Below are 17898 nucleotides of genomic sequence, written 5' to 3'. Positions count from 1 at the left end.
CATTCTCACAGAATTCTGATTACAGTTGTCAGTTTGTGTAATGGGTAATTTTTTTATTTAAAAAACCTTTCACTTTACAGTAATTATAGACTTGATAAAAAATACAAGCTTTCATTATATCTTCAAACCCACTTCCTCTAATATTAACAATGTACATAGCCACAGTACAATTTTCAAAACTTAAAAATTAACATTGGTACAACACTATTAACTAAAGTACAAATCTTAATTTATTTTTTCCCTAATGCTTTTTTCTTCCATTCCAAGATCCTCTCTAGCATCCCACATTACACTTATTTTTTTTTTCTGTGTTTTTTTTTTTCCAATTACAGTTTACATTCAATATTATTCTGTATCAGTTTCAGGTGTACAGCACAGTGGTGAAAGGATCATGTACTTTACAGAGAGGTCACCTTGTTATTTCAAATACCCGCCTGCCCCATACACAGTTATTACAATATTATTGACTATATTCGCTATGCTGTAATGCACATCTTTGTGACTATTCTGTAATTTGTGCTTCTTAATCCCTTCGCCTTTTTCACCCAGTGTAACCTGTAATTTTTTTTTAGCAAGTGATATTTTGTTGGACAAGAGTGTCATGGGCATTTCTCATATTTATTCGGTTAATCACCTGAAAACTACTGATAGAGGTTTACACAGCGAAATGTTTTCTACAGTAAATCTTGCTTCGTATATCAACTAGAATTACAGAACAATCCCAAATTCAGACATTTAAAATTTCAACAGAAAAAAAACGCAAATATCAAACAACCTCTACCTTACCTCTTCAAAATGACAGCAAAGGCAAAACAGTAATTTTTAAAACCAGAAATATATGGTCACATATCAGCATCTCACTTGAGATTTTTTTAAAACATTTTAAACTAATCATTAGTTCTGTTGTTTAAATGATTTAATATTTACATCTCTGACTCAAAAAAATTTAGGGACTTAAAAACTAAAATAATTTTCAAAAGTTTCACTCAATTGATACCAAAGAATTCCTTCAGATTTTAAGAAATTACAGCAGAAAGGGAAATACATATATGTGTGTGTGTGTGTGTGTGTGTGTGTGTGTGTGTGTGTGTGTATATACACACACACACACATATATATATATCACTTACATTTTATATATACATATATATTCTTTAATATTCAGCTATGTCAAAGATCCAAAATGAAGGATTCTTTATACAGAGACACACTCTCTTCTACTTGTTCAAAGTGTTCAATTTAGAGGAAAATAGATTTGTGATTTTTTTTCATGTACAATTTTTGGTATTATGTAATAAATGCTTCCCAAAAGAAAGATAATAGTTTTAATTAAATGTGCGGACCAAATTATCTACTGTTGTTAAAAATTAATGACTATAAAAGAAGTTTCTTTTGTATTACTTAATTATCTCCATATGAAAATTTTTTACTGTACAATAAATAAGTTTAACAATCCTCTACACATGGAAGAGATGTATCATTCTATGGAGTTTTGCTTAGTTTTATTTTGCTATGATAGCAATTTAAGAAAACCTGGAGGGCAGCTCCTAGACCTAGAAATTATTCATCAGTATGAAATAACTCTCTTAGCTTCTTTTACACTAAAAAAAGGGTAACAAAGAAAAAGGGGAAAAAATAGAGATGTATATTTCTGGCTACATTTTTATTACTATAATTTATATAATAAAGGTCTATATAGATTTGTTTTATATACATATGGATAAAATTCTGCTAATTCCGAAAAACTGAGGAGTCAAATGATTTATAATTAAATATCATAGTTAGTAAAATAAAATTAATATTAAAGAATATGTATATATGTTTATAGTTTAAAATAAATAGTTTAAAAGATGGTTTATAATTATATAAAGTATATATATGTATATATATGAAAATAATAAAAACTAACAGACATACTAAAGTTTTTTCTATGAAATTTAATTGATTCATGGAGTAACCATTATAGGATTTTAATTGTAGTTTTTCACTGCATTTTTTGTAACTATTGAATTTAAGAAAAGGTACAGATAAAACTGAGGGATCTCTGAATTTCACCACTTATTAATTATGTGACCTTTGGTTTTCCTTTTTGCTCAGTTTTCAATACCCAGTCTTAAAATGGAGGGAGAACATATTTACATAGATGAATTAAATGATAAAAACCTAAGATGAGTTCAAGAACTTTAAAAATGCACATTAATAAAGGGAATTTTCAAAATAAAACAAGTCATCTTTTCATGGAGAACTATTAGTATTGTTTGAATTGCAAAATAATTTTAAGGCAGTAATTTTACTAAATTTCTTAAGAGCACACAATTACTGCAGTTTGTCTATGCTGCAAGTTTTTTATATTTTTTCTTATGCAGCACCTCTTGTTACATTTGGGCAAAAATTGAAATTCGACGTTAACTACTACCTGAGTGCAATTGAAATTAATTGTGACACGTTTTACATTTTTGTTTTTAGTTATAATATCATAGATCTAGCCTTAAAAATATAAAATGAAAAACACTGGAGTAATAATACTCATTCTTGTAGTAATCGTAACTAAAAAACTTTATTATTCCTGGAAAATGTATATCAGTATAAATGGAGTAGGCTAATAATTATTTACTAAGAGACATGATTTTTCTATTTAGGATAACCATCAAAAATTTGGAATCCAGAAGAGTTCAGCACAATCATTCCTAGAATGATTTCTATTAAGTTATAAATATCTATCATGATTTTTAACTCTGCTTATAACAAAATCCAGATATCTCTCCTTCTTAATGGGAGATATAAGTATTGATAGAATATAGTAGGATAACTAATTTTAAGAATACCTCCTAATTTTAAGACTATCTCATACTAGGACAGGCAATCCAACCATTTCTCATGTTGTGATTGAAATATGACATTTTTGTGAGCCAACCTATCATAAGTCTTTCTGAAAAACATGCCACAAACTTGGACCAATCAAGAAAGCAGGTGGTCAAGGCTAATTTAGTCAAAAATACAGACATCATCAATGTAACTAACTTGACACATCCAAGGAACAACGGAAATTTACACTAAAAAAAAGACAAAAGACAGTGAGTGTAATGATTAATTCTATAGGAAAATAAAATTATCACTAGTCAAAAACACTTCCATGAATAAATGAAAACAATGTAACTGAAGAGTAATTTCTCTCAAAAAGGTGGGTGGAGGGTTCACTTTTGGTTTATAAAATAACTATATCAAACAAAATTCCAAAATGAAAGTTATAAATACATATTGCTTCCTGTCTCTACTAAGTCTTAGAAGCCTCTCTAAATGAGTCCTTAGCCTGAGGAAATAATCACTTTCTATTAACCCTTTTAAAGAAGTGAATTAGCTTTTACCATTGCCTTGGCCTAGGGAAAGCCTTGGAAAATTAAAATACTTACAAAATATAAGTCTACATGTAAAACCTGAAGATTTTCTTCTAACAAAACAGCTTTAATTAAGATAATGATTTTTCTCATCAAAACCTTAAACCTAATTTAAACATTTAAGAAATACATTCTCTGTATTAAGTGATTTTTACTATATTTAAAGACAAATCAGTGATAATTTCTAGTTCAAAATAATTTTCATTTTGTAAAAAAAGCCAAAGAACTTCTTTAAGCCAAAAATGTCACAATTAATGCGTAATTCAATGTAAAAAAAAAAAAAAAGTGATTTGCATTCACTTTCTAAACAGAGTACCTAACACTTAAAACTGCAAATACTACCATTTTCAGAAAACAGTTGTCAACAAAATTGTACAGTTTCACCATCATATTCAAGTGTCTGGTTCAGATCCAGAGAGTGTTAGTAACACCACAAAATGCTGAAGTCAATATAAACACTATTCCTAAGGCTCAGAAAGATCATGGCATTCTCTCATGCATAACAATGCTTCAAAAGGTTGTCAGTTCCTTAACCGTGGTCTCTGAATTACCTGGTATACGGCTCAAGAAACAGCCATATATTGAACCACAGTGTATGGCTAAAAACAAACAGGAAAACGAGCACCACTGGATGAGCCACCTAGAACACATTTCTAGTACCAGATGCTTCCATTTGACCAGATTGCTACCTGCAAACGCACACACACACTATCAGCACAACCCATTCCTTTCCTATTTTAGTCATCCAGTGTAAGGCTAACTTCAAAGACAAGGGAAATTCATTTCTTTTACTGTGGAAAGTAACTCTGAACTTAAAAGGGATGAGTTTACTCAACATAAAATAATATATGAATTCCTAAGACTGTTTTGTTTTGTTTTTTACTTCAACTGAAGGCTTTTCACATTTAAAACAAAGAGTTTCAAAACAGCAGTAGTATTTTAACTACAGGAGCAGTTTTCAAACTTTGGTACAGGGATTCTCACCCAGGACCTGTTGATAGTATCTGCTAGGTCAAACTATTTTAATAATAGTAAAATGTTGCCTTTTACATTCTCATTCTCTGACTGTACATACAGTGGAGTTTTTCAGAAACTATGTGACCTGTAGTAACATTCAAATGATTAACAGGATGTATGCTTCTATATTTAAAATTTCTAATTTTTAATTTCAAATGCAAAAATACCAATATATATAACAGCATAAACAAAAGCTCTCTGGGGTCCTACATAATTCTTAAGAATATAAATGGATCCACAGACCAAAAAGTTTGAGAACTACTTGACAGAGGAAATTTGGTCACACCTGCTTTTAATGGAGGAGAGGGTCATATACCATCTTCTCTCCTCTTATCTCACAGTCCAAAGATATGTATTTCCATCCCTTTTAATTTTATTAGCAATTTAAACCCAAAACAATCTATTAGGGACACTAAACACCTTGGAACAGGTGTATTAAATAGATACGAAGCAGTCAAAATTTCCTTGCAAATTTATATCCACTACCTTATGCTTCTTTTATTAAATTTGCTTTCCTTCAAGTACTATCATTTGAGAACTATGTTAGTTTTAATTTGAATTACTGATTTTGCTTTAGTAATCATATTTCAATGATGTTATCTATTTTAACTTCATTATAATATTCAATAGTTCAACCTGACAGGTCAACTCAACATAATCTAACCTAAAGAACAAAATTATCATTTATAATTGTTTTCATGAGAAACCATTTTCTAGATTTCAATCAAACTCATAAATAAACCTGTGGAATACAATCACCTTTTAGTGAAGATTTCCTCTACTTAGTTGAAACTAAGCTAGGAAATATATACAAACATACACATCTGCTTTACTTTTGCCCTTTGGTTTGCCAAGAAAAAAAAAATCAACTGAAATGAACTACAAGGAAAGAAAATCTCTTACAGTTATTATCAACACAAGAATGAAAGGTCTAGGCACCAAGAGAGCTCTTACCTCTCTCCTTCACTTGGTGTTTCTACCTATCACACTCAGTATTTCTTTTCTGTTATCTCATATGTCAGTCTTATACATACTCAATAGAAAATTACTTCCTTCCTTTGTGGGGAAGGTCTCGAGGCCTCTTCCTGACCTTTCTCTAAAATGAAATGAAAATAAAAATTTTCTATTAGGAACTGATATGTTTTCCCAATTTCTAATTCCCAATAGAGGAATTTGATCAGTTCTTGGGAAAAGTAAACTTTCTAAGATTCCATTTCCCCATCTGAAAAACAGGGAAATAATAATACGTACCTCATAAAGCTATCATAAATCAACAAGTCTAAAAAGATAAGCCTGGTAGAAAGCAGGGGATGAGAATTTGACGCCGGAAGAAGTGAGTGTGAATGGCATGTTCAGAAAACCACATGCGGATTCCACTAAGGCAGAGTGGGTTGTAAGGGCACAGGAGAAACAAGGCTTGCTAAGCAGAAGTCAGGCCAAGAGGGATGTTGCCAAACATTCTAAGGCATGTGGGGTGTCTGCCCTGTATGAGTAGAAAAACCAATGGCAAGTTTTATCCAAGAATGAGAACACAGAAGAAAAACACATTGAGAGAAGAGGGGTAGAGATCACAAGTTCAGTCCGGTTGGGTTTTGGTCATGCTCAGTTTGAACTGAAAAATATACATTAAAGACTAAACCTACGAGAATATTCGGTAGGCTCAGCATGCAGGGAGTAGCTGACGTAAAAAATCAAGCAGTGGTTAGATGGTCTTTGTCCAACTGTTCTGACCAATCTCCACAGAAAGAAACATCCATACGTTTACCCATCCAGTTCTGAAACTGAAGTTCCTTGACATAATATTGACCTTTACTGTGTACCACAGCTGACTGTTTCCATTCCTATAAAAGAATAACCTGTCAGTTTGGGTCCAATACACTTTTATCAAAACCCACTACTAGAGCCTTTACTGACAGAGTCATGCTGATCTAAGGTGCTGTTGTGGTACTACGAGCAGACTCTGATATCCAGCAGCCATTAATTTGGATTTTTAACTCTAATCCATAATTGTTTATGTAAACAGAAATACATGACTTTGTGTATTTTTAGAGGATCTTTTTACTTTGAGGGTAAATTTCCACCTATCTTCTTGAAAAATACGTAAATATACTTATAGCTATTATTCTGTGAGGATTTAGAGACACGGGGGAAAATATACTTCCCAGTGCCTCAAGCAGTCCTGAAATTTTAATTTTGCGATGTGAAATGAATGCGAAAGGCACCAGTGGTTATGCATTTGATAGAACTTACTAAAGGATAAGGGTCTCCAACAGGAATTTTTACTATTTTTAGGTCTAAAACATTAGGTTCACAATTTGCTATACGAGAAGCAGTGTAGTTAAGAGCATGGATTTTGATGCCACACTGACCAGATTCTAACCTTGGCCCTGAAATTTACTAGCTGTCATTTCTCTGTGCTTTGTTTCCTCGTTTGGAAAATGGAGATAACAACAGTATCTACATACTAGTGATGGTATGAGAATTAAACCAGTAAAAATATGTAAAGTGCTTTGCAGAGTGTTGGATTCAAATATTAAATGTTTGAATTATTATTTATCTTGGAACAAGTTATCCATCCAGACTGTTACTCCTTTTAAGTGAAGGGGTCTTTCACTACATGGTTTGTCAATTATTGCATCATTCTCGGCATGGGGAATAGGCTTCCATTTTTACACCGTGGTGTCCACAGAGTACTGAGTCATAGTATTTTAAGTTGAGTGCAACTGGAAAGTCTTATATAATAAAGAACTGGAACCTTCATGCTCTCTCTCTTCTCTAATTATCACTTGTAAGTATATAAAAAATCCAAAATATTGGCACTAGTAATTGCCTTATAATATTAAATATACTAATTCATTTAATGATTATGCCTTCCTCAAGCCCTGTCATTTATTGGTTCTTATACTTACTTTTTTTTACGGTATACATTGTTTTCAGGTATCCATCATGAAACCCAGTAAATAATAGTCTGCGGCCACTGACTACCAGGTCAAGTAACCCCGTAACTCTCAATTAACCCTGAGTGTATCACTGTGTATAACACAGCAATGTTACCGGTATTTATGGTCATCCTCTTAAGCCAACAAAAGGCTAATTATCTTAATGTATTCTTCTAAAAAGTATTTTAGAAAGATCACCTTTTTTATGAGACCGTTAGTTATCTAGTCTATGGTGTTAACTCTTTTGTAGTATAAGTACAATACTGTTTTATTATATATCCTATCAACCTCTGATTCTGTTTAACATATATTTCCATTTGCTGAAGATGATCCTTGCAAAAAGGTACATGACTGATGTGCTGAGAGCAAGCTCTGTTGGACAAAATATTCTGTATAACAATTTACATTTAATCTTGGCCCATGAAGGTATTTTCATTGTAATAAAAAAACTGCTTTTTTTGAGATATGTTGTTATAAAATATCAAGGACTAAAGAAAAGGCTGACCATCACTACTTGTATAAGTATCTCCAGTTTGCTTTAAATTCTATCTACATGTCAATGTGATTTACAATATAACTACCTCATTTAGCTAGTGTGTTATGAGAGAAATAATAAGATATGATATTTTACATATCAGATATCAATGAAAGTGCTTTATAGAATCATGTTCTCAGTTCTGTTTGTTCTTACAAATTGACAGAAACATGACCTTGCCCTATTTTTATCCCATCTACCTAAGGAAATTCCTACTACTGCAGTTTCTCAGTATCTTGCTCCATTTTTTATCAACTAAAATTAAGGAATGAGAAAGAACATTATTGTATTAATAATAATGATGATGGTGGTACTAGTAACAGTAATAGTGGCTAGAATAACACCAACAACAATAACAAATAATGGTGGTTTTCATTTTTTTGAGTGCCTAGGATATATGGGTACTGTGTTAAGTGTATTATGTATTATCTCATTGCAACAATCCTATGAGGAAAATGTTATTCTCATTATATGGTTTAGAAAAACGGAGGTCCAAAGAAGTTAGGTAACTTGCCCAAGATCACATGGCTAGTAAGAGGTAGAACAGAAATTCATTCTAAGTCAGATTCCTTAATATTACACACAACCCTGAATCCTGCTAGTATACTGTGCAGTCAAACAGGTTTTGCTTTATGGAATTTGTGGTAGAAATACTTCTCTCAGAGGGCACCTCCCTTGTAGATTATATATAAGCAATTATTCTACAAAATTGCTTAACTACTGAAAGAATCTGAATGAGCAGTGTGACACCTCCAGCTGCTACTTAGAACAGAACTAACTTCTGCCCTCACTCCCTCTATCCTTTACCTTTAATGAATGAGAAAACTTGCTTGAAAAGAAAATAAATCAGGTATCATTAACTTTTTAAAGCATAACTGTTCATTTACAGACTTTAAGGAATTAAAAGATATATAGCACATGGTTTAGAACAGGTACAGGAAAAGGGGCACTAATGTATTCTGTGGATGAGAGCACAAGCTGACACAACAATTCATTCTGAAGGGTAATCTGCCAAAGCAACAAATTTTAAAAGTAAATACCCTCTGGACCCAAACTCTTCACTTTCAGAATATATCCACAGGAAATTATTGCAGAGGTAAAAGAATAAAAAGGTGATATGGCAACAGGTAATTATCACAAGGATGTTGATAATACTGAAATATCAGAAGCAACCTAGACATGCAGTAATAAGTACTAGTATCATGGCACGTGAATCTAGACACACAGTAATAAGTAAGTACTAGTATCATGGCACGTAAATACCATGGAACACAAATGGCTATTAAAAATAATGGCATAGTCTGTATTTACTGACATAGAACAATGCATGTGAGACAGTTTGAAAAAAGATAACACAAAACAATACTTAGTATGAGTCATTTCTGGTATTAAAATATAAAGGGGTCATTTTCATCCTTTAAAAACAAAAGAAATAATCAAGATGCCTAACAAGATTTATGTGCAAAAATATTCATTAAAACATATCATAAAAAGCAAAAAACAAATAATATAAATACCAAATAAACTGATCAATACATACTTCCCAGCCATTAAGAGAATATCAGGTTATTTCTTGCTATGGGATAACATTCAAATATATGAAATAAGCCAGTCAGAGAAAGACAAGAACCATATGCTTTCACTCATATGTGGAACCTAATGAAAAAAATGAACTAACAAGCAAAATAGAGACAGACTCAAAGATAGAGAACAGGCTGACAGCTGTTGGGGTAGGGGGTGGAGAAACTGAGTATAAAAGAAATAATGAGGAAAAACTCACAGACATGAACAACAGTGTGGTGACTGCTGGGGGGGAGGCAAGCACAGGGGGGATAAATGGTGATGGACGGAGATTTGACTCTGGGTGGTGAACACATAATACATTGTACAGATGTGTTGTAGAACTCTGCACCTGAAACCTGTATAATTTTTTAACCAGTGTCACCCCAATAAATGCAATAAATTAGTAAAGTCATATATATTGTATAACATTTTTTGGAAAATACAAATTATATTTACATAGAAAAATAATGAGAATATTCACTAAGGTATAAAGAGTGACTGATTTTTCTGAGTGGTGGATCACGGATAATTTGTGATTTCTGCCATTTATGCTTTGCATTTTCCAAGTTTTCTTTAGTAAGGATGTATTGATTTTATAATTTAAAAAAGCAAAATAAAGAAATAAAAGGGTTCTCTACCGCTCACCTACTTATTTTTGAGACAAATATTCTGTATCCAATACTTATATGAAAACTACTATATTCTATTTAGAATGAGTATGACAGGTGACTAAATATCACTAAAAATTTTTCTAAATTTGAAAATTTCTATCAAAATGCAAAGTATCATTCTCTAAGTTAAATATTTAAGATTTTTTTTAAGGCAAGGAAATTTCTGTGCATTAAAAAGTACTTTTAAATAATTCTGTTTGAGAATAACTCAAGGTCTTCCTAAGCATCACCAGGATTTTCTGGGACAGGATTTCCTACAGAAGACCCCAGTTTTACAAGTACAAGGTCTCACAAAACTGGTACAATTTCTGGGTGGACTTTAATAGCTGCAAAAGGACAGTGAGGTTAAGAAAAAGCACTTAGCACACTATTATCAACTTACCCTCACCCTTAAAAATGCAACCTATCCATTCCTTTTCTACTCAAATTATCTCCCTACTACAAAATGTAAAAGCTGTTTTTCTCAAAAAAAAAAAAAAAAAGCAAAGCACACATTTTAAAGATCCTTAAGCTCAAATTTGCCCACCCTATTTCTATTTAATAATCCTTTTAGGCTATCTGTTATCTCAAAATGTATAATTATGTCAGAAACTGCCCACTTAAACTGTGTGCCTTCAATAAATAACCTAACTGTGGTAACAATACACACAATTTGGAATATTCTAGTAGAGTGTTTTCATTAAAAACTTATTTTCCATTAGAACTTTTAGATATTTTTTAAACTTTTTCAAAAAACAATTTAGAGAGATTTACTCAAAAAATTAGAAATTATGTATGTTAGGAAACGTGTTCAGTTTTTATTGCAGTGCCCTGCTCTCACTGCCGTATTAGACAACCCTGACACCACTACTTAAGCGTCATAGTGTGCAATTTACGTTTCTCTTGTTTTAAACAGAAAGCAACACTGGACTTTCAAGCCCCCTTACTTATACTTGTTCTGTATAGCCCAAGGCTGAAAGTCCATAGTTTTCCTTCACCATCTGCTGCTGCCAGCTGAGACTTTACTTCCTTTCCTCTCCAAACTGGCAGAAAACTTCTTCAGGTTAAGTCCAGCCATTGCCATTCTGGCTCTAAGTAGGGAACTATTCGGGACCAAACCAAAAGAAATTAAGTTTGGGATGGAAGGGGGAAGAGGAGGGAAAGGTGTGCGACACTGGAATCCCTGCGTTCTCCTTCAGTCCCCGCTGCAGAAAAGTTAACTAGCATGCTTTCCTCACATGCTTTTTACCACCAGCTGCCTCCACGCTCTTCCTTGGGAATGCTCACGGGAAGTCTGAGTGTTCTTCCAAATGACCTGTGGTTCGGGGCTCCGCTCACATCTTTCCTTGCTTCCCTACGAGTCTTTTCATTCCTTCTCCAAATCCCCATTTGTTATCTGTGTCAACTCCTAGAAAACCTCAAAAAAAGATAGAAGACTTGCTCTGTTAACAGGAAAAGAGAAAAAAATGCTAACACTATTTTGTGTCTTAGCTGAAGATGAAAGAAATCATAGTAACCAAAAAAGGAGGCGGTAACAAGAGGCGAATAACGAGCGGGTGGAAGAGGAGAGGAGAGGAGAGGAGGGCGGCCAGGCCTGAGCGCCGAGTGCCCCGGGCAGGGCGAGCCACACCCCTCGGCTTCTGCACTAGAAACCTGTCTTCTAGACCCAATGCCCGCTCCTGGGCCTCCTGCTGTCCAGGTCGCTGGAGCTGCCATGAGAAGACAGAATCGCATCCTTTAGACCTCCTAAGCTACGGCTCTGAAAATATTTTTCTATAGAAACATCTGTATCAAGGGTGGCTGTGTTCCCTAACACATCAGCACCACAGTTCATGTAAATGCCTATTGTAAACTAGATTTAGGGACTCATTACAAAAAGACTCCTAGAAAGAAAAAGTGTCCCTGGTTCTACTCAATTCCTAAAAAAGGGGCAACTTTATGAAAACATTTATTGAAACACTGCTCATTTGTATGTCATGCACTACCTATATTTCTAATGCAACCATAGCTAGTATAGCAACATTTCCATGTAAAAAAGCAACTTCTTTTCTTCCTATTAAAAAAAGTGAATCTTTTTTTACTAAACTTAAATATCCTGAGTAGCAGATTGTCTGTTTGTAGCAGTCCAAAACCAGCGCTGGAAGGCAACCCAACAGTGGGTGAGAGGAATTTCACACGTACCTCCTAAGCAAGCAGCCACACATGTTATGACACTGCCCAAATGCCAAAGTGTGAGCAAGGAAACTTTTATAAACCTAAGTTTCAGCTGAAGAGCCCTTTAAAACTTAAGGGGGAAAAGCCTGCTATTCTAATTCTAAATTTGTTACTTTCAAAAGTACAGGTAATATAGTAAATTTTTTTCTATCCTTAAAAATACAACTACAAATTTTTCAATACTGAGGAAAAACAAAGAAGAACCTGATAAAAATGATCTAAAAATAAAATTCTTAGTAATACGAATAGTTACCATAAAGAAAATGCATCAACCACAATAGAGGATGAACTATCTTATTTGGTAGAAAATGTTCAAAATTAGTAACAGGGAAAGGGGGATGGGGGAGGCAGGAGAGAGTACAGGGGGGTAAATGGTCATAGAAGGAAACTTGACTTGGGGTGGTGAACACAGTACAATATACAGATGATGTGTTATAAAATTGTAACCCTGAGACCTATATAATTTTATTCACCAGTGTCACCCCAATAAAAAAGAAATAAAATTAAAAAGTAAAAAAATTAAAGAAAGAAAAATAAATTAGTAAATCTAGACAAAGGGTATATGAGTTCTTTGTACTATTCTTCTAACACTTCTTTGAAATTACTTCAACACAAAACAATTTAAACATCTAAGATGAAAGCAAGAAAGACCATATTTAAGTCATTTCTTTAATATCACTAATATTTAATAATAAAGTAGAACTAAATGCTAACATTTCCCACATTCTTTAGGTATCCTTTCTCCTGAACTGTGGTAAAAAAAAAAAAAAAAAATCTACTTCTTCAATACACGTTTTAAAATAACCATGGACTGCATTGTCTGCCAAATATTGAAATGGTATAATTGAGAAGTTTTGAAATTGTTTACAAAGACTAGATTTATTTTTTAAAAATCAGTATGGAACAGCAAATTCTTAAGGTTAAATCCCATAAATGAGTTCAGAAACTAGCACAATAATGATAATATAATTTATCATTTTATTCATATGGTTGGCACATGTGTTCCAAATGCCATACTAATATTTACGTCAACCCTAAATTTTGTTCTTAGCCTGTAAACCTACTTTTGCCCCACCCTGTATTTCTTCTTCCATGTTACAAATTTAATTCAGATTAATACAGTGCTCTAAATTTAAATAGTCTGTCTATACTACCCAGAAATTAGGCAAAAAAAAAAAAAAAAAAAAAGCCAGAGTAAATGTTAACATTCAGTTTCTGAAATTACTACTTATAAGAGTGTACTTCATTTCATTATTTAAAAATCAGGCAAGAAAGACATGACAGTCTTATGAAACAATACTATATTTGTAAAACATTTATACTTTATGATTTAAAATCTATATATTGTTTGTCTCATAACATTGCATGCTAGGTAAAGACAGGTATAATAATACCAACTTAACAGGTAAGTTTTAAAACCTATTGTAATATTAAATTTAGATAATTTATTGACTTAATTTCATATCTTAAAAAATTTTCCTTTATTTTTTAGTTTTATGAACAAAAGGATACTCAACATGTAATATCTCATTATGTTCACTAGGAGAACTATATCTAAAAATTAATCAAGAATGATAGATTAAATATTTTTAGAATTGATCAATTAACAAGACTGCAAAAGTGCAGCTGATTAGAAAGGGGAAAATAATAAAAAAAAAACTTAGGAAAACACATTAATAAGGTAACTTTATTACTGAATTAAAAAGAAAATAAACACACATGGGAAAAAGGAATTCTCATATATCTTTTTTAGAATCAATCTAGAGCTATGAGATCTAGAGAAGATGAGAGAAAAAATTAGCTTAAATGGCCTGTTCTGAGTTTTACTTTTCTTGAATTTGTTAAAAATAGAAATATCTTAGTAAGATCATGATGATTCTCTCACTTATAATACTTTGTTGCTTTTAAGTGTTGAGGTGAAAATATGTAATTTATGTATACTTTTAGTAAGACTGCTGTAAATAAATTATGCTAAATATGCTGTATTCCAAATTTTTTCTTATGTTAATAAACTGAAATTGACACTAAAAATTATCCCCAATGTTGCACAACTTTAAGCAAATCTAGTAATAATTTTCTTTCACTATCTTTGTTCCAATTACAAAAGATACCTTTTATTTTCTTCCAAAAACAGGAACCTTGTAAAAAATACATATATCGCTTAAGCAACAAAGCATCAGCACCATAATCTCATAAAAACTCAAATAATTCTCAAACAATTGAAATAATGTTTGCAAATCTATATCATTTGGTAATTCAATTAGGATAAAAATTTAATGTCATCCAAATATTTTTAAATATATCCAGAATATTTAAAAACTAATAAACAGCTCTAAATCTACATAATACTTTAGATTTGATAATGTTAGAAAACATTTATCTTTGATATGTAGGAAAAAAATCCAGTAAGTAAACAGCCTTCATTTTAAAAGTCCCAAAATAGGCACAATATCTACCTAGAGTCTAACTGCAATGCTGCCCTGCAAACACACCCCTTGCTGATGAGGCTGCCTCGTGACATCTATTTAACAGTCTTCAGCAATGAAAGCTCTTTGAAGGAGGTCACACACATATCTATCCTGAACATTATCTATTATGATTCATAAAAAGTGATACATTATGAAGCCAATGAAATCCTTTCCTTAAGAATGATTAAGACTTTCAGTAAAATCCATCCTGCTAACCTGACCCTCTAAAACTGTAAAGGAGAAAAAACTGGTGACATACTATTATTAAAATACTTGAGAGACAAATACATTCTTTAAAAGATTACCGGCAACAGAAAAATTATATTTGAAATATAAACCATTTTATACGGAAGTATCAATTTTAAACTCTAATTTATCATGCAATAACTCCCTAGAATAAATTCTGTAATAGTTACAAATTAAACTTGTAAGACAATTAAGAGGCGATCCTATTTTCAAACATAAGCACTAGCAATTATTTTACAGAGATCCTTTTATGTAGCAGGCGTTCCAAGTTTATACATATAAATGATGGCTGTCTTTGAATATAAACTGTAAAATTTTAACATTAAAATATCAAAACAAGAAAGTAAGAAACCTCTTCAAATTCAGAAGACAACACTTATTTCCTGTGCTCAATGATGCCTATTCATTAAACAAATGAGATTCAATATAGTTTAGCCTTGTCAATCAAGTAGTCTTTTTTTAAAAGCATAACATTCTAAATAAAATAAACAAATCATAAATTAGATAACAGCGTATCAGAAAAGACCATAAAATAAATAGTATACATTGGAAATTATGCTGTGGATACTTTAGAGATCAGTAATCACTAAATCATACCAAATTATTGAACTATTAGAGACCTTATAAGTTATTGTAAAACCAACTAATTACATAAAATATCACTTATAACCATTAAGCCAATATCATTTTCTCAATTTCGCTTTTTAAAAAATTACTTGTTTCTGTATTTGTCCATCACATTTAGCATTCTTTATAATAATAATTTCTAATTGTACATAATGGTCCTAATTTCTAGTTCTGAACTATACCTTCCATGGCATCCCATCAGGTATTAATTAAGTGGAACAGGTGCTTTGTTAAATGTTAACTTTTTTCTGTAGTATATTTTTCATTATAAAATTATTAAAAACATATGTAAAGTTGACATAGTAGTTCTTTAAAAATTACACCAATGTATATTATGCATTTGTTAAAAACATACTCCCAAAATCTTGGTCATAACTTTGTTTTAAAATCTGATATAAAAAGCATTCTGAATGAACACTAATTACGTGCAATCTGCTAAAAAAAAAAAAAAAAAAATACTCTAAGTATACTCTAAGTATTTTAGTATAAAAATGAAGATACATTACACTGAAGATTGGCTCCTTAAGTACAGTAAGAAAACATATCCATGCATCTTAATATGCCAAATTCATGAAAAAAGTATACCAATATGCACATAATACTTAGTCATATTTAAAATATTATCTTAAAACAATATAAATACCTATTCCAAAAGCAACACAGAATTTCAGCTGTCAACCAAATAGAACAGCGTAATTTAGCATAAAAGTACAAGCATCTTACAAACTGGAGATTTAAATGCAAAAACACTTAATGTATACATCCTATCTATCAATCTATCTGCAAATAAACAATCACGTGACTTAATTATTTTTAATAAAATTATATTTGCTAAAATAAACACTTTAATAGATCGTTAAGTAACAATAAAAAAATACAAAGTTCTTGTCCAAAATGTCTTTTATGAAACAGTTCAGCAAACATTTTAATGCTTGTAAATACAATAAAATAATATACTAATAGAAAGCCTATCAAGGCTGTAAACATTTTTCTTTCCTAACAAATGAATGTTAGGTTTCCTAACACAGAGAAAAAACCCACGCACACAACAAAAAGATGTCCTGTGCTCTTAATAATTATCAACTAGCTTAATAAGAAAACACTAACGAGCTATACCCAGTATATCATAACTCAGAAATAAAATAATAACACATCCAGTAATTTAATGTCTTAGAGGGTTTTCATACTTCCTACGGCTTTGCTGAAACAGTCAGTAAGATGCACAAATATCAACCAAAAGTACTGTGTTTACTGACTTCCTATTATGGACCTAATACTGTGCTATGTGTTAATATATTTGCAATAATTTTTATTTTTAAATAAATTCCAAATAATCCATTATTGCTAAAAATATAAGTATACTGGAAAAAGTTCCTCAATAACCAATGTGCAAAGAGGCCCTGAAATTCTGATATAAGAAGTGAAAATTAGTTTTAATGACTGATAGCATTTACTATCTTTTACTATTTGTATATGATATTTTTGAATATGAAATATTATTGTAGTTCCTCACAAAAACTGTGTTTATTTAAGCTTTTTTGACACTGTATGCAAGCATAAACAAGAAACAGCAAACAATAGCCCAATAAGACTTAGAATTTTAGTACACAGAATCAATAGCACACAAGATAAAGATACAATCTCACTGCTTGCTCTCACCAGAGAAATGTTCAACATTCCCATTAATAGCATTCAAAATTATAAGCCAAACAAGCGATGGTTATGAAAATAACTGTCGTATTTATTATAGGACAATTGCAATTAATAATTTAAAAACTCTTTTAGCTTTACAGTTACAAAACTCACAGTGGAAATTAAACAGTCATTTAAAAAATAAGTTATAACACATCTCAAAATCAGGGCCAAACCCAACCATGGCTCACTATGTCTGTTTTGATACAGCTGGAACATTCTGCTTTGTCTACTGCCCCTAAAGACACAAAGGTGGGGACAAACAGCACTGCCTTCCAATGGTTTGATTCTACACATACAGACAACAAAAGTAGTATTTTAAATAAGGCATTCCACTTAAAATTTTCTTGCATGTAATAGTGTTAGAATTATATAACCAATCTAATTCTTGAAACTGACCATTCTATGTGCAAAATTAGTAACAGAGAAAAGGCAAAACAAACAAACCCCAGTAAGATATTTTTTAAAACATTAATATGTACGGTCTTTGACATTTTTCTGGATATGAAAATTATTAATGTCACATTACAACTACGGTAAAACAAAAGCTAA

The 17898-nt window shown here is 31.7% G+C and overlaps 1 protein-coding gene across 2 annotated transcripts in view; it reads right to left on the bottom strand.

Moving 5' to 3' along the window:
• Window positions 1–17898, bottom strand: part of FBXL17 (F-box and leucine rich repeat protein 17) — a 420460-nt gene that overhangs the window by 345538 nt on the left and 57024 nt on the right. The window lies entirely within an intron of this gene.

Source organism: Miniopterus schreibersii (assembly GCF_964146895.1).
Source record: "Miniopterus schreibersii genome assembly, chromosome: 3".
Classification (NCBI taxonomy): domain Eukaryota; kingdom Metazoa; phylum Chordata; class Mammalia; order Chiroptera; family Miniopteridae; genus Miniopterus; species Miniopterus schreibersii.
Note: the sequence above shows the minus strand (reverse complement) of the source record. Positions and strands in the feature narration are given on the sequence as shown.